Source organism: Triturus cristatus, chromosome 5_1, assembly GCF_964204655.1.
Source record: "Triturus cristatus chromosome 5_1, aTriCri1.1, whole genome shotgun sequence".
Taxonomy (NCBI): domain Eukaryota; kingdom Metazoa; phylum Chordata; class Amphibia; order Caudata; family Salamandridae; genus Triturus; species Triturus cristatus.
In genome coordinates, this window is record NC_140587.1 from 768,567,027 (window position 1) to 768,591,006 (window position 23,980).

A 23,980-nucleotide genomic window follows, 5' to 3' on the forward strand; every position below is an offset into this window, starting at 1 on the left:
GGTAGAAGAGACGAAGCCCACCACGCGCACAGATGCAGTCAGATCTGTATACAGCAGGGTTAGATATGACAGGAAATGAGGCCCTATGTTCAACCAGCGCAGCAGTGCAAATAAGTACACCCAGCTTAAAGAATCAAAAGTCCTGTCCATATCCGCTAGCAGAAACACTGCCCATTCCCCCAATCCCTGAACAGTCGCAACAGCAACATGTGCCCGCTGAATATTGTGACGGGTCGCCCGTTGGGGCATAAACCCAGCCTGATCAGGATGGACTAATGAAGCAATATGTGGTCGTAGACGATTTGCCCACGCCTTGGCCAGAATCTGGGCCTCAACGTTCAGAAGGGAGATAGGGCGATACGAGGCATGGTGATCAGGAGGTCTGCCGGGCTTGTGGAACACTACAACTTCCACATGTCTCCAATCACTGGCAGGCGACCCTGTTCCCTGACCTCCTCCACCACTTTGCGATAATGGGGACCCAGCTGTAGGAAATATCGCTTAAAGAATTAATTTGGGAAACCGTTCGGTCCCGGGGCCTTACCGGGTTGCAGATCCCCTAGTGCGGCTCCCAGTTCATCCTCCGTGAGCGGGCGATCTAACTCCACACTCACTTCGTCAGAGAGGGCCTTGGGCGGAAGGTCATCTAAGAAGCGACCGATAACCTCGGCCAATAAGCATTCATTTCTTTTGCGCACCTCTAGCCCGAGGATTTCGGGTTATGCTCGCATGAGGGCCTCCCTTCGCGTTCTGTGGGCTGCCACACAGATAGAGATGTCCACCCCGCGAATCATAGGCTTCATTGCTTCCCACTGAAGTGCAGCCCCCTGTACCGAGCCAACATTAAATGCCAAATATTGATCTATGGCATCCTCCATCCGTTCCCTATAGTCCTTCTGAAGGTTCCAGGCCAAGAGGCGCCACCGGAAAAGGCCCATGAGCCCTTCCTGCCCGTATAGTGATGGCCACCGGCGAGTGATCCGAAAGCCCCCGTGGAAGAATGTCAGCCGCCACTACCCTGCTATCGACCGCCCAGGGGACAAATAAGTAGTCAAGGCGAGAGTATGAGTTGTGCAACGTCGCAAGATAAGTTTATCCCTGCGTTGTGCCATGTAGCCTGCACCAAGGGTCCACCCAATCAAGGCTTGTCACTAGGGAGCAAAGTTTAGTGGGGTGTCGGGCTTCCAGTGGGCCCCCCGGCCTCCACCGATCTCTGGCCATATCCATCACGTCGTTCCAGTCCCCACCCACAACTGCCAGGCCCTCTGGTGTATCTGCCCACTAGGTCATAATTCTTCCCCCAACCCCCAGGACAGGGGCTGGGGGGCATATACACTCCCCAGCACCACGGTATCACCACCCACCGTACCTTGTACGAACAGGTACCTGCCCTGAGTGCCCCCCCCCATGTCTTGACATGTGTGTAGGAAACCCAACAAAGGATCAGGATAGCAACCCCCCGGGACCCCCTCACAAACCCTGAATGGAAGACATGGACATAACCAAAGCGTTGGAAGCACAGCGCCTTTGTCCCCATGAGGTGCATCTCCTGCAACATAAGAATATCTGCGTGGGCGCACTTAGCCTGTTTTAGGATAGCCCCACGTTTAATATTATCAAGCGCCCCCCCTAACATTCCAGCTAAGGATCCAGAGGGACCCAGAGACATCACGTGGACTATCCAACATTGCTGCCATTAAAGGGCTCCATGTAGGTCGATGACACCGGTAGCAATATACAATACGCACAAGCTAACTCTGTAACAATGTAAGACAGTGCAACCAAGAAACAAAAACCCACCAAACACATCCCAACAGTTCCCCCCCCCCCCCCCCTGTACCTCAAGAACAGTGAAGTACCTGTCGCGACAGGCAGAGCAGGCTGGCTCCAACAGGAGGTCCCACCCCTCACCCGCCAATGGATCCCCAACTCACAGCCTATTGTCAGCTGGCCCTCTCTCTGTTCGTGAAGCCCCACAGAGAGACTGGCCATCCTTTGTTCTTCTCCGGTCGAAGCAATGAATTCGGGACCTTGGGACTATATGTCCAACCTACGGCTAGACTGCGGACGCCCGCTGCCGCAAAGCTGATCCAGCCCGAGAAGAGCCATCACAGGACTGGGAGCGCTGTCTAGACCTGGAGCGCCTGCTACCCCTCCCCTTTGGTTTGAGCTGGTTCTGGGCTGTTACGCTTGAGGAAGAGTCAGACTCCCTCCCTGGTGGCGAGTGGGGACATAGTTGTACTGTCTCATCCGTCCACAGGAACACTTCCTCTGGTGAATCGAAGAAGTTGGTGCGGGACCGATACACCACCCGCAGCCTAGCGGGATAAAGCAATGCATAAGGGGGTTTGAGCTCTCGAAGGCAGGCCTTGGCCGCCAAAAAAAGACGGTCTCCGCTGCTGCACCTGTTTTGTCTAGTCTGGAAAAATCACAATACGGGCATTGTCGAATAGTAGCGGTTCTTTGGCACTAGCCTGCTTCAGGATAACGTCCCGTTCATGGTAATTAAGTGACTTGGCAATATTGGGCTTCTGGCAAGCTCCTGGTGGGGGTTTCTGCAGTAAAGCCCTATGAGCGCGTTCCACCACAAAACATGTAGACAACGCCCCTGGGGGAAGCCAGCCCTCCAGCCACTCAGTGAGGAATCGCTCCATGTTCCCATTTTCACAGCCTTCTGGGAATCCAACGAGGCGTAGGTTATTGCGCCGAGCTCTCCCTTCCAAGAAACAACAAAAGGTTTGGGCTCCAATCAGTAAGGCTGAGCCCTATTCAAACAAGAAACAACAAGATGCCAATACTGATGCACAATTTTCACAATTCTACCGGCTCATTGCATTGAAACAATGTCACCATGGAACCTCTTTTTCCGTATCACATGTATAAATCAGATGAAAAGAATTTAGTCCATTTGAAATTTTTGACAAACACCAAACTACCTTATCCCACAAATACCATCTTTAATACATCCTTAGAACCACAACAACTTCTTTCATATCCAATCAGTCCACCCATCTCTACCATTCTTCTCAATCAACCACTGATTCCACTCCTCACACATTCCAGCAAACCCACACCCAGCCCACCTTTCAATATTTCATATTTATCCAACAACAAAAAGAAGATAACACATGAACAAAGGCCAAACACAAAAAAAAAGTCACAAATTTCAAGATTTTCAATTTTTGGCAACAATTTGTACACTTGATTGGCCACAAACAGATCGACGCGTTTCGAACCCCTCCAAATACGGGGTTCTCCTCAGGACCAGAAAGCTGGAAAAGAGCACACAAAACTTTCTTAATTTTTGACCCTACTAACATAAGGTCCCACTCCTTCTGTTTTGCCTCATTTTCAATGAGTCTGCTTACCTTATTTGATGCTGCGAGATCAGCCGATCCCTGCTTCACTATATTCAAACAGCCTACAGAACAAACCTGCAGGAACAATAATAAAGTCTCAAAACACCAATGTCGGGGCGTGGTCTCGCTGCTGATGGAGTGAGACGCACGCCATCAGAGCTCCGGGCCGCCGCCGGTTAAATCAGCATCTGAAAGCGGCACAACGCCCACGGGGGCACCCCACCTGGGGGTGAACAACAAGCAGAGGAGAGCGGGCAGTTATTTGGAGGCTCGGGATCCTGTAATCGAGCGGCAGCGGTGAATACTGTGGCGGTGGAGAGGCCCTGACCGGGGAGAGCGCGCCCGCCATCTTGCGCGTACGGACCTAGCGCGCTCCAGAGAAGACGAGCCCCATCTGCACGGGGTAGGGGCCGCTGGTAAAGAGACATCGGAGCGGTGTAACAGACTGACCGTGTCGACGTCCTGACCCTCCTGCTCTGCTGGCTGACGGCGGAGGAGACCGGGCTGCGGAGGCAGGGAAGACCGCGACCGCCATTTTGCGACCTTCGTCCGGAGGTGCTCAGAGCGGGCTCTGGCCCTGGTCCGCGATCCCTGCCTGGAGACCAACACAGCCAGGGTGGCAACCGGAACTGCTGAGGTACCGGGCTTGGGGCATGTTGACATTGATATTTGGGGAGTACCTTGCCGGGGGGCGCATCACCCTGCTTCCGACGCCTTGCCGCTGCCACCATTGACTCTGACCCTGCAGGGGCCCGGTTTGTTCCCAGGCAGCGGCGTCCTGCGGCTCCTGGGTTCTCCCGTTCAGCACTCCACTGCTTTTGGGAGGCTTGGTCGATGGCCCCCACTGACAAGCCCTAGCCCACCGGCCAACGCCGACCCCTTGCTATCACCCTGCCTCCAAGCTGAGTGGGCTAAAGCTCGCATGCACTCCCGGGCCGCGACTGGGCCATCGGATCCTCTCCCAGGGGGCAGAACGGAAAGCGCACCTTGGCACCTGGCACTCCTGGCCTGCACTCCGGCCTGGGTGTGAGCCTGAATGTTCTTTGCCCCCGCTGTATCTAGCGACCCGGTTGCCACCTCTGTTGCCCTGGCGGGAACCATCAAAGCACGGCTGGACACTTGAGCTATTATTTGACCCGGCAGACGGCTTTAGATCCCGCGCAGCGGAGTGTAGGAATGCCAGTGGCCGCAGCCGGGCTTGATCAGGGTCACTGATCACTTGGGATTGCTCAGGGGCTTCGGAGAGTCGCTGGCGCGAAGGACACCCCTTCCATGATCTACACTCTCCGGGAGGGCCCCCTACGCCACGTGATAACCTGGACCTGGGTGTGTGGCTGTAGCCTGGCGGGTGCAGGCGGCGCAGGGAGCTGAGAGACGCCGGCTACCACCTCGATCAAACACGTGGGGGAGGCCTGACCCACGCAGTGACTGGACGGGGGAGGCGATTGAGAGAGAAACGCACTCGGGGGGCGATCGGCCCCAGCGACCTGCTGCCTGTGTCCTTCTGCTTGCGCCCCCGGACCTGGAGGTGGTGGACTGGCGCTGGGTTGGGTGAGGCCCGTTGCCACGCCTTGGCTTGGGAGCCTGCTGGTGGCCCGCATTGCAGGCGCGACGGCCATTCCTCACGCTGGGAGTCGCCTCTGGAGTTGCATCGCGGCCCTCGACGCACGGCGGGGGTCCTGGACGGCGTGAGAGCTTGAACCTGGAGTTGGCGGTGGATCCCGTGGAGGGGTTCAGTTTAGCGGCCGCTTCGCTTCGTGGTGCTGTGCCTGGAGAGCCTTCTACATTGCGGCGTCCTGTGCCACGGCCCTGTCGTCTGCGCTCATCCTTGCGCCCCCGTGTTTCCGAGACTGGAAGGTCGGAGCTGGGCGTCCACCATACGACTGCGGGGCGTTGAGCTGCTAGGGGCTGCTACTCCCATACGCTGAGTGGCCGATCCCAGGGGCGGCCACATCATGACCCGCACGAAGCCAGGGAAGGAGCCGCCGGCGACCCTCAAAGAAGCCTCTGTCAAGGACTTGTGGAACAAGCCTAACACACCATAACAGAGCGCGGAGCCATCGGGAGCAGGTGTCTCGGCGGCCCCCGTCACGCAATCCTTCATGGCGGCGTTCATGCAAGAACTTAAGTCAGAAATTGGGTCCCTCCGCACAGAAGTCCAGGCATGCGTGAAGGACCTTCGGAAGGATGTGGGGGAGTTGGGAGGCCGAGTAGATGACTTAGAAAAGACCCTGGATGCGCGTACAGAAGACCAAGAGCACCTATGGCAAAGACTGGCGACCTTGGAAGAGCAACATGTTGAGCTCCAGATCAAACAGGAGGATTTGGAAAATAGGGGGCGCCGGAACAACATACGCATCCGGGGGGTGCCGCCTGGAGCAGAAGGGGCAGATATCATGTCCTTCGTGGCGGACTTACTCCATGACATCCGAGGGGATGAAGATACTTCGCCGCCCACCTTGGACCGCGCCCATAGGGTTTCAGGGCCGATGGGGAGGCCGGGTCTTATCCCTGACATCTTGACACAGGTTCATTTCTTTGTGGAAAAGGAAGCCATTCTGAAGGCGGCCAGAGGCAAATCCGAAATCCTCTGCGGGGGGAAGCCCATCCAACTATTTCAAGACTTGGCCTCCACCACTCTCCGGCGCCGTCGGGACTTCAAACCCATCACGGACAAATTGAGGGAGCTCAACATCCGCTACCAATGGGCCCATCCCTTCGCCCTCATGTTTCAGTGGGAGTCCAAGCGGCGGGTGCTGCGCTCATACCGGGAAGCGGCTCAATTACTGCAGATTCCCGATTCACCACCGGCCAGCCCTTCGCGGCGCCCCGCCAAACTCAGAGTCCCGTTGAGGCCACAGTGGTCCACAGTGCGACGCCCTCGACACCCATCGTCGCCGGAGGGCAGCAGGGCCTCCCGGGACAAGCAGGACATTATTGAACATATAAAATCCCTGGAGGGCTCCTCCTCGCCGCTGGGCTCGCAGGCCTCTGCCCTTAAATGAACACTACCATTGCGGAACATCCCACCTGATTGTGGCTTTACAACTGAGACGACTGGAGGTGCGGCCGGCTGTGGGCTGCATTTCTCCCCCATTACTCGACGCCTTGGACGCCTCATTCGGAGGCGCACCGACGTCTCTTCTACGGGGCGCTGCCTCCCCGGCTTGGGCGGCGGCCCAGGAAGGACTCTCGACGCCATAACTTAGTGGTTCAGCGATGGCGCACCCCCACTCCTATTTCTGGGAGAGTGACATCTCCGAGACAGCCTGTGCCGTGGTGCCTGGCTACTCTCTTGACTGGAATAGGCTCTTCCGGCCCTGTTGGCCGACTACAGGTTTTCATGGTTGTATTTGTTTCTATTTGTTCCCCTCAGTGCCCCCTTTCATCCATTCCCCTTGGCGGGGGGGACATGTGTATGGGTGGGATGATCATGCGGGAGGTGCCCTATTAGGGATTTTACGACAATGAATACCACCTCTCCCTGGAAGATTCTTTCTCTTAATGTGAAAGGGCTCAACTCTCCCAACAAGCGACGCCTAATCTGGCGCTACCTGCTCCTACAGAATCCCGATATCATCCTCCAAGAGACACACCTCCTCAAGTCGGATGTGGGCCGGATGGCGCACCCGCGCTTCCCCCTTCAGATCTGGTCCTCGGCTCCCTCGAAGACGGCGGGAGTAGCGATACTGTGCAGGGCGGGGAAATCCCGGGGGGACGCCAAAGTACTTAGGGATGCTGAGGGGCGGTTTCTGCGGGTGGAGGTCCGGCGGGGAACCCGCGCTCTGACACTGTGTAATTTGTATGCCCCCAATCAGGGTCAGGATCTCTTCTTGCGTAGGATAATCAGGGAACACCTTGAGCCAGTGTCCACTGACCTCATAGTCGGCGGGGACTTCAATTGGGTGTGGGACGCGGAGCTCGATCGCTGTGGGGGCGCTTTCCACGGGGTGGGAGCCATGTCTGCGGCGGTGAAACGCTCCCTAACCGCCTTAAACTTAGTGGATGTCTGGAGGTATCACTCCCCGGGGCTGCGAGACTACACCTTTTACTCCCATGTCCACCGCACTTACTCCCGCATTGACCTCCTCCTCGTATCGCACTCTTTGCTCAAGGACTCCGTCTCGGTGTCCCACTCCACCATCTCGGTCTCAGTACACGCCCATGTTGAGCTGCTTCTACGGGAGGGTCCCCTCCACCCACTACGGCCGCGCCGCTGGCGATTCCCGGATCACGTCCTTCGTGACCCAGTAGACAGGGAGGAAATCCAGACAGCCATTCTGGCATACTTCGAAGACAATGACTTGCCGGGGACCCCTCTCCCCCTTCTTTGGGACGCCTTCAAGGCCACTATACGGGGTACTCTCACAGCCTTGGCTGTCGCTCGAGCGCGAGAGGCCCAGCTCTACGAGACAAAACTTACGAGGGAGCTGCAGGTGCTTGAGCAGATGGACAAGGAGCGCCCGCTGGCGACGCACAAGCGCCGCTTGGCCGTCCTTCGGGGGCAGCTCCGCGCGCACAGGGTCAACAAGGCTGAGCGCGGTCTGCTTGGACTCAAGCAGCGCTACTACGCGGGGGGCGACAAGGTAGGCACTGTTCTGGCGCGACGCTTGCGGACGCGGGCAGCTAAGGCGCATATCGCGAAACTACAGAAGGCGGACGGGTCCTGGGCCGTTGCGGAACCGGCGAAGCTCCAAACGTTTCGCGACTACTATGCGGCCCTCTATACTGGCGACTCCCCTGCGGCGGAGCTGGTTGCGGAGGCCTTGGACTCCTGCCACTGGGACCCGTTGAGCGAGCATCAATCCGGGCTCCTGGGGGACTCTATTACTCCGGCAGAACTGGCTGGCGCCCTGCGCGACCTCCCGCTTGGCAAAACGCCCGGCCTGGACGGGCTCCCGGTGTCGTTCTTCCGCGCCTTTTTGCCGCAATTGCAGCCGTACCTTCTGCGCCTCTTTAATTCCTTCGCGGAGTCGGTAGGGCCCTCGGCAGACATGGCAATGGCCGACGTAACCCTCATCCCGAAACCCGGGAAGGACCATACGCTGTGCTCCTCTTACCGGCCCATCGCCCTGTTGAACACCGATTTAAAACTCTACACCAAAATCCTGGCTAAGCGACTTAGCCCTCACCTACCTAATCTCATTGAGCCCGATCAGGTGGGGTTTGTCCATCAACGCCAGGGCGCGGATAATGTACGGCGTATTGCGCATATCGTTGGGAAGGCTAAGCACTGGAGGATCCCGGCCTGCCTGTTGTCACTCGACGCTGAAAAAGCGTTCAACCGGGTGGACTGGACTTTTCTCCGAGCAGTGCTGCGGAAAGTGGGCCTGGGCCCTAAGATGGTGGCGCGCATTATGGCCACGTATATTTCACCGGTCGCCAGGGTACGAGTCAACGGCCAGCTCACGCAACCCTTCCCCATCTGTAGAGGCACCCGGCAGGGCTGTCCTCTGTCGCCCCTGCTGTTCGCCCTGGTGGTGGAGCCCCTGGCCATTATGATTCGGCGGTCCCCTGATATCTGCGGTATACCTTTGCGCGGAGTGCAGCACAAGATCGCTCTCTTTGCAGACGATCTCCTGCTCACCCTTTCCGAGCCCCTATGCTCACTGCCGGCGGTGCACTCGCTACTCCGAACCTACGAACGCGCCTCCGGGCTCAAAATTAATCATGCCAAGTCCTGGGCCCTCAATATTTCGATCCCGGCCGGAGAGCTTCCGGCGATCCAAGCTTCGGCCCCATACCAGTGGGCGGACGCGTCAGTGCGGTACCTGGGTCTTAACTTGACTCCAGACCTGGCCACCTGGACGCAAGCCAATTGGCAGGAATACAAACTCTCTGTCCTAGCTGACCTACGGGCGTGGAGGGCCTTGCCGCTCTCTTGGCTGGGCCGACTCAACACAGTGAAGATGTCCATATTGCCAAAGGTCCTCTATCTGTTTCAAACACTGCCAACTCCGATTCCGGAGCATCAAATACAGGGGCTCCAACGCGAGCTCAACGCATTTGTTTGGGGGGGGAAAGAAACCGCGGTTTTCGAATAGAATTTTGAGCCTCCCTCGGGATAGGGGTGGCCTGGCCTGCCCTAACCTTCTCGAATACTACTGGGCGTCGCATCTCCGCTGTGTCCTGGAGTGGGGGGCGTGGGAGAGTGAGAAGGTGTGGTTCCACATGGATAGGGCAGTCACCTGTCGCCCGCTATGGGACCATGCTTGGCTTCCCCGAGCGGCTCGTCATCGTAGCGCTTACATGGCCGTCCCTACCAAAACGGTCCTGGAGATCTGGGATAAAGTGGCGGTGAGCAGGGGCCTGACCACCTTTCCATCCCCGCACACCCCGATTGCGCGAAATCCGCAATTCCCGCCAGCATGTCGACCACCTCACTTCGCGAACTGGACGGAGTTGGGATGCAGGACGATACGGGACCTGTTTCTCGGTGACTCTCTCAAAACCTTTGCTCAGTGCAAGCAGGAGTTCGGGCTCCTAGACGGTGACAAATACCAGTATATACAACTGCGTCACTGGATACAGGGCTCGTCCCTGACGCCGGCGGCCACGCGACCCTACACGCAGTTCGAACAGCTAGCGCGCGACTTCGGCAACTACAAGGGGCTAATATCTCGCATATATAAGGTGCTGCAGCACTCACACCGGCTGGACCCCCACCCATACCAATCGAGATGGCAACCCTCTACTGGCTCAGGCGTCACCCCTGCCCAATGGGCCCGGCTCTGGGGCGACATCCCCAAAATCCTGCGTAGCATTCCCCAACAGAAATCTGCTTACAAAGTAATGACCCAATGGTACTGCACCCCCGCCAGACTTCACAAAATGTTTCCCAACTCATCCCCCCTGTGCTGGCGATGCACCCAGGCGCAGGGAGACTTCATACATATTTGGTGGACATGCCCGCTTCTGAAAATCTTTTGGAAAGAGGTCCTCAGCCATGTAAAAAAGGTACTCGTGTACCCCCTTCCGGAGGATCCGCTGGTGGTCCTTCTGGGCATTAGACCAACAACCCTGAGAGCCATGACTGGCCGCGATCGGCACCTTAGTCTCCACATGCTGGGCGCTGCAAAACAAACGGTAGCCCTTTACTGGAAGAAACCGGAGTCGCCCTCCGTAAACGTGTGGTTTACTCGTCTGTGGCATGTGGTGGCGATGGAGTCTCTCACGGCGCGTCTGCAGCTCCGAGACGCCAAATATAAGAAGCTCTGGAAGCCTTTGGTTGATTACCTGGGGCGGCTAGAACATGCTCGTCTGCAGCCGCCACGGCTTCGAGCCCTGAAGCTCTTTGATGACGTGCTGGATCCCACGGACCCGGGGGGGTTCTGGAAACCTGCGGGGGGTGTATAATATAAGTCCCTAGCGACTGCGTGCCTGGAAGGGAGAGGACCCTGCTGTTAGCAGACTAAAACCCGTAGCCCCCCACCTGACGATGACAATGGAGCGCACACCCCTTCCTCCCCGCCACGATTATTGCCTCTTACACTGGTTCTCCCCTTCCCTTTTCCCTTGTTCTGTCCCCCTGGTTGATTGGTCGCCGCATTGGCAATCTTTGATGCAGGGACTGGGGCGGTATTTCTGCCCTGGCATGGCTGTTGGATATTGGGGGTAGAGTGCTCAATCCCTAGTTGCTCTGGCAGTGGAAGGTCTGTCGGAAGCCGAATTGCATTATACCCTGTACATCATTGATGAAAGTTACTGGACTTATACAGCGCATCTCCTGTGCGATATTCGCTATAATAAGTTATGACTGTTACATTGCACGAGTGGGGCGCCATTGCAGTCTTGCCCTAACGCTACCTGCCCAGCTGGCCCGTGACAATTGTGATATACTATTAGCCAGGAGTTTCCTGCCCCCTATGAACTGTTTATGCAGGGTTGCTGGGCGGGAGGATTACTTAGGGCCCGACGCCGCTAAGGCGGGAGACTCTGTGAGTAACTGTCTCTATGGGGACTGGTTTCTGGGCTATAGGTGATGTTACTTGTGCTCCTTTATGTGCCTTTGCTCCTGACAATGAGTAGTCACCCGCTGCCGGCCGTTATAGTTGTAGGCGAATAAGCTGTGTATGGACTTTTGCACGACCATTAAAATCAATAAAAGTTGGTTTAAAAAAAAAAAAAAACACCAATGTCCCAGAACACTAAATTTTTGTCAATCAAATTATCTAACCAGTATATGTTTAAATTTCTTACATTTATTGCGGCGTAAGGTTGAAGACCTAGAGCCGTTGTGTCACGGGTAAGTTGTTGTGGATTTTAGGTGTGAATCCTAAACAAGGGGGACAAAACAGGAAAAGGATCTCACATTAGTTTAAAGGAAGGTGCCGACCTACAATGTTAAATGGATTCATAAGATGGTTTCAACTACCTTTTATATTCCGTCAGCCCGCAGACGCCTGATTTCGTTTTTAGTGAGGTTCATATGTGTAGGAGAGTAGGGTCTGCTTTCTATGTTCACCCCCACTTTTTGCTTTTGCTTTACTGGTTTTCGACTTAGATGTGGCTGTGGGCCTGCTAATCAGACCCACAGCCCTGCTGTTCTCTCTCTAAATTGATACTATGTACTTTAGGTGCATAACCCCTTTGGGTAGGATCACCTTATTGGCCCCTGTACAGTGTACCTTAGGTACCCAGGGCATAGGTGTACCCTAGGCCTACCAGGGGCTGCAGCATGTATTATGCCACCCCTGGCCTGGCCTTCCATTATGACACAACTGGCTGATCACTCAGCTGGGGCAAGGTTGTGTAATCACTCCTTGCTTAGGTGTAGTATTCCTATACCTAACTTACATATAGACACATGTGTACCTATCAGCCACTCCTATGGCAGGCCTTAACAATCCTGGAGGCAGAGTGCTTGGTAACATGTGAGATGGTGCTCTAGCATGAGCTGAGCCTGTCTGCAGCTTTCGGAACCATGTCCTTATAGCTGTTCTATGATATAGCCTACCATATACTCTTAAAGTGCCTTATAATCTTAAACGGTTATGGTAACTATGGTTTGGCTTTATCAAAACATGTCGTGTAAGGTGCCTAACACTTTGGAATAATACCCCCATCCCATTTCTGAGGATGAGGATATTATCCCTCCCTTCTAGAGGGAGAAGACATGTTGTAACCTACTTACCCGGTTAAAGGTAACCAGAGCCCCAGCATCACAAAATGGATGCTGCTGCCACGACACAAGTCTGACCTCCTGCTGCTGGGAGTGATCCCGGCAAGGGAGGCTTGGACAATAGGTTTCCTGCCTTGGGAGGTGCGAGCACCACCCCAGACAGGCCTTAGTGTATTGGGGCAGGGAGGGATGAAAAGAATGAGACATGCCTGGGGCACACAAGGTGTCCCGTGCATAGTCCAGTTCAAACCGGTGCTGGGGCACTCCAGCCCCAGTCCTGGCGTGAAACTGGACAAAGGGAAGGGGGTGTAACCACCCCCCTCCCAGGTCCCACCCATAAGGCGTGACCTAGCAGGCAACCCAGCCCCCCAGATTAGTATAAGAGTGGTAGCTGGGCCCCAGGAGATTAGATTATCCTGAACCTGCAACTTGAACAGAAACTCTGGACCTTCGACATTCGACGAAAGAAGAAGACTGAAGAATCTCCCTTGTGGCCAAGGAGTGGCTACCCTGTGCAAACAGGCACCATCAAGAGACTACCCTTTGCTTTGCTGAAGTTCTACGAGGGACCAACTGCAGAGCCCGACCAGAGCCTTGGCTTCCAGACTTCTCCGACCCTGATCCACATCCACAGCCGAGCTGAGATCCGTGGAGGCGACGAGAGACGTGGGACCGGCTACCTGGGAAAAGTGGCTAGTATCTTCCAGCGCAGCTTCTGAGGCACCCTCGAAGTTGTGCACCGGGGATTGAGAAGCCCCAACCCCAAGCACCATCTGCACCGAAGATCAGCCCCCCACACTCCACGAGTCCTGCGTGGGGCCCATCTGCATTTTCCTGCTTGCCGCGCCTGTCCGGTTGCTTGCCCGTTGGCTAGTGGCCTCTGTGACGACGCATCCTGAAATCTTCACTGCTGGTTTGGCTCCTCCAGACTGGCTCCCGCTTCCTTGCAAAAGAGAAGCACCCCAGTCCTTCCTGGTATGCACCATAAGCAAGTCCTCCGTTCTTCGTGGGTTCCGCTTGCCAAGGCTTGGTGAGTCCTAGTTCGACTTCGACGCCGCCGACAGCGAGAGCCTTCGTGGGACAGCTCGCCTCCTGGTCCTGGTCGTCCTCGACGTCTCCTGGTCCCCGTGGCTGCAGCGACAAGCTTCACCTTCACCTGCAATCTTCACAACATCGCCTGGTTCCTTCCTGGTTCCACGTGGTCACTGGCTAGTGACCTTGACTCTGTCCCTTCTGCTTGCAGGTCTCCTTTCTTCTTGATCCCAGCCTTGGGATCCACCGGACACTCTTCACTGACTGCCTGTCAGCAACTTTCCTTCAGGCATCCATAGAAGTCCACGACGAAACCCGACGCAAGTTCACACCTATGCACCCGCAGCCCGTGGGCTAGGTAACTTGGGTACTTCGGTGCTCACAAGGGTAGTGACTATCCTAGGGTCTAGTTTCCGAGTCTCGACTCTCTAGCTGCTTCAGAAGTGTCCTTAAACCGTTAATTTCTAACTGCTAGTAATTCTATCGACTTTTACGCATTACGCGTGAGTGTTTCCACTCTGCACCTGAATCCCGTGTGCCTTCCACTTCCTAACTGTTGCTAGTGTAGTGTAGCCCCAGCGATTCCCTAGGCCTAGGCCTATCCTATTTCCGTGACAGTGGTCCTTATACCACTTCTTTAGTATATGGTTTGCGTGGCCCCTAGGGCCTAACTGTATTACTTACCTGTGTGACTTAATGTATGCTTAAATAAGACTGTGTTGTACTTACCTCTAATCTCATAAAGAGTGCTGAGGGTTTGACTAGAATAAATACACTTTATTTTATATATATATCTGTTGTGGTGCCCTTTCATTTGGTATTCAAGGGATTATATATGGTATCACAGCTGGCTTCACATGCCATTCAGAGTTTAGCCTAAGACTGCTCTTGTCCATGCTACCACTAGGATAGCTGGTCTATAAGGTTGACTTTACAACCAATCACCATAAGGGTTGTTTGGACTGATATAAGGTGTACACTAGAACTAGTGACATCATACATCAGGCCAACTTCTCACAATATGCATCTCACTTTGCGTTTTCTGATAGGAAAAGGCCGAATTTAACCATTTTAGAAGTCTCATGCTCGAGCCTAAGGTGGTGTTATGACTAAAAAATCTCAAACCGACTTAACGATCTCTTTTTAGGAAGCGAGCAAGGCGCATACCTATTTTCCGCTCAAACAAACTAAGCAATCTCGTTTTTGAAAAAAGAGAGATGTCGTTTTTAAAAAAAAAGAGAGACTAGCAGAGCGCTTCCCTTTTGAGCTGCTCATCCTAAGTACCATGTTAATCTTTAAGTGCCCTTACCTTAAACGCGAGCCTTTCTTTATTTTGTGGCGATCTCAGTTGTGCAAAAAATGGACCGGATTCGACTCGGCATAACAGGTTGGCAAATGTCCTGACTCCTGATCTCTCTGCAAGGCTGATGGAATAATGAATCAAAATAATTTGGACTCAAGGGGTCATAGTACTGTTTGTCAACATTGATAGATGAAGTCTACATGTACCTGACAGCTAGATCACCTGCTGTACTTAACAAATAACTCATAGTTTATAAATCTCCGAGAGTTCATTCAATCCGTCAACTGCTGTATTGAATTTCACAATCAGCATTACCTCTCGTTGTGTTAATTTTAGGTCCAAATCTCCGCCTCTGCAGTCTTGTTCCACCTTAGAGATTACTGTCCATTTAAGCTCCTTCTCAGTGTGCATATTGAGACTCCAATGATTCACTAATGGTGCTGTTTGGACGTTTTTGCGAATCTATGTTTTATGTTGAGAGATTCTGTACCGGACTTCCTGGTTCGTTTTGCCTATGTTTAGCTTCATACAGGGGCAAATGACCCCATAGACAACGTTTTTGGACTTGCAGTTCGAAAATGGGTCATGTTTCCTATAAATTGAGTTGTGGGAAAACAATGACCCCTCTAGAGTGGATTCACAACACGCATTTCCCACATTTATGATGTCCAGGGACTGGAGGCAGCCCTATAAAATCCCGTAATGTGCGCCTCCTCGGTTTTGGTAATGCAGCTCTAACAACTTGATTTGAAATGCTCCTTTTTTAATAGCAAATAGTGGAGCTGAAGCCAAAGATTGATCCAAATTTTTTATCAAGTGCCAATTTTGATGGATGACCTTTTTTAACCCATTGGAATTGGGACAGAAGGTTGATACACAAACTATTCTTTCTACTGACATTTTTACTCTTCTGTCTAGCAATGCCTCACGTAGTGTTTACCATGCTCATGCAGGATGTATGCCCTTTGGCATCCTCCACTCGTGAAGCAAGGCCCCGTTGAGTGGTCTCTAGAGAAGTCACTCGCTGCTGCAGAGTAGCATTGACATCCGTAACGCCTGAGATCCTAGTCTCTGTGATGCGTGCGACCGCATTCCGCAAGTCCTGTCGCAGCAGCATAACATCTGAGCCAATTACCCCAATCTTGGCATCCAAAGCATCCCTGGACTGGGTGATAGCGGCCAGGAGGGCAGCATTGTCAGGCACAGCACCTTGTGACCCCCCGGGCCCTGCAGCAGAGGCCCCCTGTCCAGTAAATTTGTCAATTGTGCTCTGCTTAGACGATCCTCCCCCCAGTTTATCTCTCGTCATGGTGGAACACACACCACCTCCCACCCCGGACAAGGGCCCGCCTGCGAAAAGCGTATCGCCTTTCAGGTATGGGAGGCTGTCCCAGCTAGTCAGGAGCAACAGTCACGGGGCACCACGGCCCCAACAGTCCAACCAGCACCGGGAAACGCACCACAATCCAGGAGGGGAGTTGAGGGGCCCTCACCTAGGAGCCCCAAGGGTCTATATGCACCCAAGGGAGCGCAGTGGCTCAGGTCCGCCACCAGGAGCCCTCGAGGAAATCACCACGACCCGATAAACCGCAGATGGAGGCGCTCAGTGTAGAGGGAGAGGAGGATGGAGCACAAGGTCTGCCTCGCGCCGGACAGCAGGATACGGTGGGGGGGCAGGTCCATCAGCCTCGGGCTTCGTGTGCCCACCTCACAACACCCCCAGTAGGCACCCCCGCGGCCCAAAAAGGCCGCCGGCTTACTCAGTTGACGCCCCGCAAGGGGGGGGGGGGAAGCTGAGGCTCCCGACTAGAAGGATGGCGCCCCCAAGAGCTAGGCCCCTATCTTCAAGGGACACCGATGGTGCTCGCGCGGCCATTATTTAGGTTTTTGATGGATTTAAAGGAAATCTTCTCAATCTTTAATGGAAACTCCATGATATCTTTCAGCTATTAAAGACACATGTTTGGAAAGGAAAACCCTTATAATGTTAGCCCTCATTTGCCAAGCCCATCCTATCACCTTCTAGTATTTACTCCATTATCCACTTACGTATGTGGTCAAATAACGCTGCATTTCAGGAAGGCTGGTTAAGTATATATCAGTAAGAGGAGGAATGCACCTGTGCAGCAGTAACATTTCTTATAAAACTGGGTACACAATGCCACTTGTAGCATAAGGTCGTTTTAATGTGTCCCACTAAATTCTTTTTTGTGTTTCTGGCCAAGTGCACCTTGATAGGCTACTGAAGAACTGTTTAGTAGGGGGGAAATTAATATTTAGTAGAAGTTATGGAAACCAAGGAAGAACAACCATTTTTTCCAGTCTTATCCCACCAAACAATTGTATTGGAAGTTAAGCCTTATCTTTAATCCAGGATTCCCTCCAAAACATACATTTTAGTCACTGAGTGGATGCAAACTGAATGCAGAGCATATAATGTAATATAATCTACATAGAGGTTAATTACATCCTTATGAGAATGGAAACATGGAAAAGAGATTTCGGCCACCCAAGCTGTTTTGTTCCTAAAGGTGTGTGTATACTTGAAAGGATGCCATTAGTGTAGACCTGCTTAGTTGGGTATATATGTAAGAGGGGGAGAAGTGATATTGTGTACCTAGTCAGGATAGGTGGTTGTCTTAAGTGGGACATAAATTGAAACTATGTGTCAGGAAAAGTGCAGTCTGATATAGATATTCTGAGACTGACACTGCCGGTTCATTCTTTATTTTAAAATTTTGCCATGGTTTGGTATGAGGCCTAAACATGCTTCTCTTGAACCAAGGGATTTGTAGATTTGAAGGGAATTGAGGCTTCTGTGCTAACATCAGTGAATTCATCCTGTCGCCGGGCCCTGCGCATTCCTTGGCTTGCTGTGCTTACTACCTTGCATAATATGTATTTTGCAGTTCTGTTTTCTGGTACACCAGTACAAAATCAACCAACTTCCCTAAAAGAGTTTAGTTGAGCCATTCCCTTATTGCAACCAGTGGTCAGTAGGCACCAGCTTGTCCTCTGGTAGCACCAATGGATGGCAGAAGCAAAGTCATCAAGGATTGGATTCCTACATCATATGACAGCACCCAATGCAGCTACTGGATAGTGGGTTCTAAAACATTGTAATATGCTTTCATTACCCCTCCATCTTAGGAGGGGTAGGTTTATCAATCTAGCCACACTTCTCTTTAATTGCAATAATATTAGCATGGCTGGTCAATGGCTACGCTCCTCCAATTATCGGTATGAGCTATTTTTAGTGTCCTTTCTCTTTTGAATGTTGTATCATGATATTAAAGGGTTGCAACTTTGTAACACTATATAATTCTGTTGCCTTTCTTTGAATGTGCATGCAGTTACCTCTAAGGACACTTTCACATTTCATCCAAAGGTCATGGCTGGGCGGAGTAAGACCCATGTAGTGGCTACTTCCCATGTCCCATCGTGGTACCCTTCTCTGCAGCTCTTTCCTGCTTCAACATGCAGCACATCCTTTGGTCTAAGAAATGACCCATAGTCAGCTTAGAGGCATTTGCAAGTATTATCCTTCGTCCATTTGGTTAATGCCTCTGCAATACACTAAAACGATATGACTGGCAGACTTGTAGTTTTATATATGCTGCATGATAGGCGCCTTCAGCTCTTCCTGATTCAGTATGGCTGTGGAAACTAATGTATTGGACTACTACAGAGATAAATGTCATGACACGTATGCAGCGATACACAAGAATTTGTCCATCGACTAAAGAATGGGACACTGTTCTATTAGTGATGCTGGCCAAGACCAGTGAGATGCCACCGTAGTGAGAGAAATGAAATGAGAATCTATGCAATGTGAATGCCTGTTTGTTTCCAGTTCCTGTTCACCAGTAGAACAGCGCAACAAGAGAGGCAGTGTCAGCAGCATCGGAGCAGCTTCGGAGCTTAGGGCTCAGGACTCAGGCTCGGGATGACCGAAAACAGGCCGACCTGCACAGCACCAAGAGAACGGTCGGATTGCCGGACCTCCGATCGACTCCTGATCAAGCCCTGACTCCCCCCGTGGAAGCGTGCCGCTGTTCTGGACCGAGTGCAGCTTGTGGTGAGAGGAGCAAGGAGCGGGGTGTGCTGGGTGCAGTGTGCGGGCGGCGTGGCTGCACAGGAGCGAGGAAAAGCCTAGGACCAGGCATAGGAGGCACTGAACTCTCTGGCCGGTGGCAGGCTAACAAAAGGTCTCTGGAGTGGGGGCACGGGGTAACAGACCGGAGCAGTAGACCATAGCAGCAGACTGGCAGACCAGTGCGGAGGGTATTTCTAAACATCTCCCACTGAACAGAGACCCCCAAGAACAGCGCAGAACAGTAAGCTGGGTAAAAGCGGGGAAAGCAAGTGAAAGTAACCAGGAAGCAGGACTTGGTGTAGGGAGGCCTGCAGCATACACCAGCATCAGCTTTGGCCCCGGGCGGCTTACTTCTAAAATAAATGCAGCAGGGCTATGGCACAGAGGGGCTCCGGTCAAGGACCTCACATTCAAGCACACAGATTTAAGGGGCAACCCAAGAGCATGTTCCTAAGGCTTCACATAGCCTCCTTGAGACTCCCACCTGTGCACAGCAAAATGAAAACTGCACTACAACTACATTAAATAACCATACATTAACAACAACTACAATAACAACACAAAACTAAGCGCCACGGAAGGATGAGATCAGGCAAAGTGAGACGGACCCCAAAGCAGTCTCTAAAAACCCCAGTCCCAGAAAAACAGTAGTATTAATCAAGGGGAAAAAGGACAAAAAACAAAACAGCCAGCAAAAGGAACAGAAGCAAACCTCAAAAGCCCCCTAATTTCTCCAATTGTGACACTGTTTAAGAACCTGGAAACAAGAAGAGCAATGAAAAAAAGTCCAGGCTTTTCATTTTTTTAAACCTCGGGCAGTAATTTTTTCAACACGAACGGACCTACCGAATCTTCCAGCATCACTTACCCCACAAAGGGTGGCACACAATGTCGGAACAGAAGAGAAGCCAAGCGCTTTAATATCCACAGCTCATACATCAGACCAAATGGACCCAAGCAGCCAAGACTCAAGTAAAAACTTGGGGCAGGAAGACCAGGAAAAAGGCAGTCGGAAGGAAGATTCCAACACGATAAGTGAGGCAAAAGAGGTAACATCTATGCCTGAAGACCACCACCCGTGATATTCCCAGAGGACAACATAAAAAATTGTATCATTGGGAGTTATTCCAAGGCCACAGATGAGCTTAGGCCTGGCAACGGAATAGAGCGGTGCGAAGAAAGGACGACGAATATTGTAAAAACCAGCCTACTAGACCCAAGTTCAAGCTTGAATATTGCACCGTGCTCAATTTCAAATTTCATAACCACTATAGCACCAGTAAAGCCACACGCAATTACACAGGGTTGCAGAATCGAGGCTCAAATTCACCGGACAAACTCAGACGAAGTGAACGTTTTGAAAGATCCAGAAGACTCATGGCTAAGACTCCTAAGCCCAACATCTAACAAGGAGTCGTCACAAGAATTATCCTCAACAGAGGGACTAGACGGAGAGGACCATACTACCCCAATGCAAAATGGAGGGGGAACACATGGGCTGGAAAAAAATAAATTGTGATTCCATCTGTCCAGAGACAGCAGAATACCAGCCAAACACCAACCAGCAATCATTTGTTAAACGCAGTCATTCTCGGATAGTTAGCAGACACCTACACAAGGAAAATCTCCTAGTGACATAAGTAATTACTCTAAGTTCTTTAGGTCGTTATTAGACACACTTCAGTCATCTGTAAAGGCACTGAATTTGCAATCAGACAAGCTGGACATCCAAATAGACCTAATGAATATTACAGTGCTACATATAGCAGGGATAAACAAACTGTATAAACTTAATAAACTAATAACATCTGCGCAATCGAAATATATATTAGAGCAAACTTCCTGCACCTGTGACCCGATCATCGATAAACTGATTCTCTTTCCATCTCTCCTTGAACAAATAATAGCCCTTAAACAGCAAAACACCCCATGCACCAAGCCCGCAAAAGCTGACCACAAAATACAATGAGCTGCTTCCAAACAGGAGGATAAGAAAGAAGAAGTCAAAGCGACAAAAATACTAGCGGAGACAGGAGCTACTCCCATTACAAAGATGGAAGACTGTACTGTAATCAAACAAACGAGAAAACAAAAAAACGGGCAAGTAATAATCAGCAAGAAACACAGAGGAAGGAATTAAAATGTACCCAATATTTAGTGCAACCAGGGAAATAAATGAGATACTCAATGCCACAAGGTCTTCCAAGGGAACAACTGACACCCCAATTGCGAACCATTAGGAATGGTCCCTGGTGTTAGTAGTTAGGGAGGAAGAAGAGTCCGGGTAACAAAGAGATAATATCACAAACATTACAGCGGAGCACGGACAAAGAAAAAAACCAGCAGCACACACTGGGGTGGGCATAGAGCCCCTAGCACGAAAAGGGCAAGCAACGGGCTCATAGAGCAGTGATCCAACTACGAGGGACTCTTAACTCAAGCCCTGGAAAAGGCCACAAGGGAAAGCAATAAAGAAGCGACCAATCCAAGAAGATACCGGCCCACGAGAAGAAGCAACAAGGGATAAAGGATGGGCAAGCTGTGAACTTGACATCACAACTGTTTATAAATAACGTCACACATCATAAGCAGAAGGACTGGACAAAAGGATTAACTAATGCGAAAGAAGGACCTAACCCGCAACAGAGTAAGGATGTAATGATAAAGGAGGGGACCCTGGACGCATGAAACCCAAGGTAAAAAGGCAAATTATGAGTCTGTGACTGATGATGACGCAGAAACAGGTCTTCAAGAAAAGGACCACAAGATCACCTCAATCCATTGCTCTAAGAACTCATCTCCCAGACCTACAACAAGTGGCATCCAGTTATATAAAAATCTCAGATTTAACATACACAATAAGGAGAATGTAATTCCCCCGGAAAGTAATCAAGGGAGCCAGTCAAGAGATGGAGAACTACCGGAGCAATATGTCATCACTAGTTACCCCAGAACAAGAAGCCCAAAAGAGTACAAAGACTGACGACAGAAAACTTATAACAGAAAGATCCATTGAATTGGGAAATATCACCAACTTTCAACAGTACGGACAATTACCACAACACATATCACTAGAGTACGAGTCCCAGGGGCAGCACGACATCCTAAACAGGGTAACATTTTAAAATTGCTAGCAACCATCCCTGGGCTAAAATATCTAAACTCAACTCACCTACTGACAGTGGAATATTGCCAGCAGGGAAATGGAAACACCAATGAACAAACACTCACAACGTGGCAATCAGCGGAGGTTGCCCAACTCCCTATGAGTCAAAACCAACAATTTGATACATGGGTCATAAGGATGTCCAAATCTACAAGATACCCAGGCCCATTAGGGGAAAAAGAACTTCCAGGAGGGAAACGCCGGGTAAGGCCTGGCAATAAAGAAACAGGCATACTCAGTCCTCTGGCACGTGAAAGGAAATAGTCCAATATCAAAAAGACGTAATGAGATCATCATAGAAAAAAATGCATTTACAGAGCGTGACATCGACAATTGGAGCTGGCTCCCGGGAATCCTGAATAAAGAGAAAGGCAACAGACCATTCGGTAAACAGGCGATGAATCACCGCAAAGGGACTTTCCACCTTATCTCGTGGAAAATAGCCGGAGCAAAGAAATGGCTAGAAGATGTCAGACCTTTACAAGACTGGCTGACATGCGACATAATTGACCTTCAGGAGACATGGGCACTAGAGGAGCTGCCACTTGCGGGATTTATACACTTCAGCACACCTGCTGAGAAACACAAGAGGCACGGATGCCCGAAAGGCAGGCTAGCAGTTTATGTATCAACATCAATCAATATCTAATCAGAGCATATAGCTCCTTATGAATAAAATGTGCAACTTCCATTTCCAGCAAATACATAGGCTAAAGAAAAAAAAGCCTGAATTGCCTTACTAATGACCATAATCACCGACATACAAAACACCAAACCATTCTGGGATATTATTATAACAGGAGATTTCAACTCAAACTTAATTTTTACACAAGAAGAGGACGAGAAACTCGCTGCAGATAATAAGTCCTGAAATGTGCAACCCCAATATCAGTTCAAGTTGGCTCGTTCCGATCTAGTGGGGAAACAACTGGTGACAACACTTAAATACCTGGGCCTGAGAATAATAAATGGCAGAACTCCTGAAGACTACCCGCCAATGTATACATACTTCGGAGGGAAATCGCAATCAAGGCTTGATTATAGAGCAATATCATTACCATTAAGGCCCTTTCTTATCCGGTTTGCCATTGAATTCACAATCAAAAGCGACCACTCGTACCACTGGCAGACTAATCACCTGGTCAGATAAGCTAAAACTGATACCAGTCAATCAGACAGGCTTCAGAAAAGGGAATGGGACCATTACAAACATCATATCACTTTCACTGATTGCCGAGAAATACAAACAGAGGAAACAACTGCACCTCTGCTTTGTTGATTTAAAGGCGGCTTTTGACGGTGTGGCCGTCATATCCTATGGGAAAAGCTGCAAGCTTGGAAAATCCCCTGAAAAATATTTAGAGGAATATTACTCCTGCACTCAAATACATGGATGAGAGTTAAACTGGGAGATGGTTTAAGATTATCATGGAAGGTCAACACCACAAAAGGGCTTAAACAAGGGTGTGGGCTGGCACTTCACCTTTTTGATCTTGTTATGGTGGACCTGGCTCCTAAGCTCAATACGAATTAACTTCCACCCACCTCAACTGAGCACTTTGTCATTATCCCACCTATCATATGCAGACAATGTAGTCCTGATGAGCCTAACAAAGATCGGCCTTCGTAGGTCTCTCTCAAGTATGCTGGAATATATAGCTGACAATAAGCTAGAGATAAATACATCAAAAATCAAGATAATGCTAATTAGTAGATACCCGACGGCTAAACAGAATTTTCAACTTGAGGGCGAAAAGCTAGAGGGAGTCTCTAATTATAAATACCTGGATTTTTACATCGACAACAGGCTGAACCATCGAGAGGAAAAAGCATACATGATGCAGAGAAAAAACTCCCTATCGTTTGCCTTTAGGACCCTAGCAAAAAAACTAAAGGGGCCATC

General features: G+C 51.2%; 1 protein-coding gene across 2 annotated transcripts in view; it reads left to right on the plus strand.

The window, feature by feature from the left end:
* OSBPL1A (oxysterol binding protein like 1A) overlaps positions 1 to 23,980 on the plus strand; it is a 1,951,189-nt gene that overhangs the window by 1,799,149 nt on the left and 128,060 nt on the right. The gene's annotated exons all lie outside the window — the stretch shown is intronic.